Here is a 2,563-nt window from a genome sequence, read left to right as displayed (position 1 = left end):
ACCACAATGGAAGATGATTGGATAGTATCTTCTTGCACTGAGTTTTGTTCTATCCTCCATCCAACTCTCTTGCTATCAGGCATCATTTCTCAAACTGCCTGCATATAAGCCCTTATCTCAGGTGCTGCTTTCTGGTGGAAGTCAGGCTAAGACATTGTCTAAGTGGGGGGTCATACTATATATAATACCTTCTTGTGAGTTGTTAAATGGGGTGTGTATGCATATAATATAATAAAGAATAAATTACATATATAAATGTGCATGTAAAATACATAGCATGGTCCTCAGTACAGAGTAGTGCTCAAGAATGTCACATACTATGATATGGCTGCCACTTCTGTTCATGGGTTTACATCAATTATGATGTCTATACCACACATCATATTGTGAAATTATAGGCTGAATTTTAATATAGTAATGAGATTTTTGTTTCTTTAGGCCATTTTATTGTATTTTTTAATTTACTTATTTATTTTGAAGAATTCACAGTAAATTTTATTGGGCACAGACCAAGAGTGCATGAATCTTGAGGACCTCTGTGTAGTTTCTCAGTTTTCTTCTCCATGTTCTTTTTGGCTTGTTTTCATAACCTCACGAGCTGTTTGTTCTCTTGTAATGGATCTTGGCCTTCTCCTCCACTTTTCCAGAGTGGCTGTGACTGCCTGGTACTTCCAGCCAGCCTTATGAACCAGCTGCTCTAGGTAGGCAAACTTCCACGTAGGCTTCAGTGCACGACCTTGAGGGCAGCAGAAACCACACTTGCTTCTTCTCATCATAGGGCAGTGGGATTCTATCACACACCAGGAGGATGCCCGAGGTAGCCTGGCCTCGTTTGGTTTTGTGGGGCAGCTTCCTTGCATGGCCCACCAGAAGATGCGGCTAGGGCCTGGGAAGTGTCAGGACCACAGGATGGGTTGGTGTTTATCTGTTTGTGGAGGAAAACCAGGCATTTAAGCTTTTTTCTGTAGAAACTGCCAAAGAGCACCAGGAACTGCCTCTCTGCCATCTTCCACATCTGCCTGGGAAAGAAGTTTATTTCAGGTCATTTTAGTATAGGAGTAAACATTTAATATAACAGATTTCTTTGGATCTATCTACCTGTGACTGAGGAACTTCCCATTTTACCATTTTATTTTTTTCCGGTTTGTTCTCCATGTTTTCAGGGGCAGACTTTCATTACTTTCTACTACTGAAGAGAGTCTGGCATGTTTTTTGTCCTCCACTGGATATTTGAAGAGAAAAGTTTTGTGCCCATTATGCAGATGTGAATATTGAAGCTAGGTACTTTCTCAACTTGTTGAAATTCATGCAGCTAATGTGTAGTAGAATCTGAAATTGAACTGGGTCTGCTTTCAGAACCCAAGTTTGAACACTTCTTATAATCACTGTGCCATGTTAGCTTAATTGGTGTTTCACTCCATTTATCATGGTTCAGTAATAGTCACTCTTATATATCTAGGGTATGTAAATTATTTTAATTCCCTTTATTTCAGACACAGACACACCTTCACCAGATTGAAGCCCTCAAGACAAAGGAGCCCAGGAAAGAAATCTTGTCAGAAAGAGAGAGGAAGTTTTCATGGAGTTGCTATGAGTCAGAAACTTTTAATGAAACCAGTTGTATTGTTTACCAAGCTAAGACCCTCTCAGATGTCAGGAGAGAGATGTGTAGATGTCAACTCATAAAGTACACCTCTAGTGTGATAGCAGAAATACAAGAAGCTGCAATCCCTCCATGAGATAATGAAGGAGGCCAGAGATAAGTTGGAAGAATCACTGGTTACCAAGAGGGAACAGCAATTGTATTTTGCTAAATCAAATATTTATGAGACTGGGATTTGATTACCGATGGTTTAACAATTCAAGCGAAAGATAATTTTCTAAAATGCCCAAGGTGTTGGAGTAATTCCGATAATTGTTTCTCGTATAAAAATAATTAATCATTAGAATTTGAAATGCATGCAAATTGTGATGGGGATAGGAGATATTTCGCAATGTGAAGGCATCGTGGTGTAACATTTTGGAAGGACTAAAATATATCCTGTTGTTAATGGCACCATTTCATCCCTTGTCAGTGTAAGACATTTGGTTTTGATTTTTTTTATTTTACTAACAATTATTGAGTGAATACCATATGTCAGATACTTTTATGCTGGTTTTAAAAATTTTAATAATTATGAACAACATTAAAGCATATATTATTATTTCACTTAATGGAAGAGAAAACATATTCAAAGAAGTTAAGTGGTGCCCAAGGACACAGAGCTTGTAAGGTAAATGTTTGGCTTGGTACTCAGGTCTGTGTATACACTGAAAATCCAGTATTTCCTCCATATCACTCTGCCATTCAGGCATTTCTAAACTACAGTTTCTGGCCCAAAGGGGTCTGTGAAGTCTTGGTTTGAGGTCTGTAGTCTTGGTGGAGAAAAAAACAAACAGACAACAAACAATATATTATTTTGAGAGAGGATAAAATAAGGAAGGTCAAGATCATTCATCAAGTGTGCCCACTGATTCATTGCTGTAAAAATCCTGATCATTACCTTTGGTGAGAAATGAATGG

The 2,563-nt window shown here is 38.2% G+C and overlaps 1 pseudogene; it reads right to left on the bottom strand.

Annotated features, from left to right (window-relative positions):
* Nucleotides 1-495: 495 nt before the first annotated feature.
* LOC123805350 lies at nucleotides 496-1,006 on the bottom strand (annotated as a pseudogene).
* Nucleotides 1,007-2,563: the final 1,557 nt, after the last annotated feature.

The sequence above is a fragment of the Phyllostomus hastatus genome, unplaced genomic scaffold, assembly GCF_019186645.2.
Source record: "Phyllostomus hastatus isolate PE091 unplaced genomic scaffold, TTU_PhHast_1.1 phas_scaffold_317, whole genome shotgun sequence".
NCBI lineage: Eukaryota > Metazoa > Chordata > Mammalia > Chiroptera > Phyllostomidae > Phyllostomus > Phyllostomus hastatus.
Note: the sequence above shows the minus strand (reverse complement) of the source record. Positions and strands in the feature narration are given on the sequence as shown.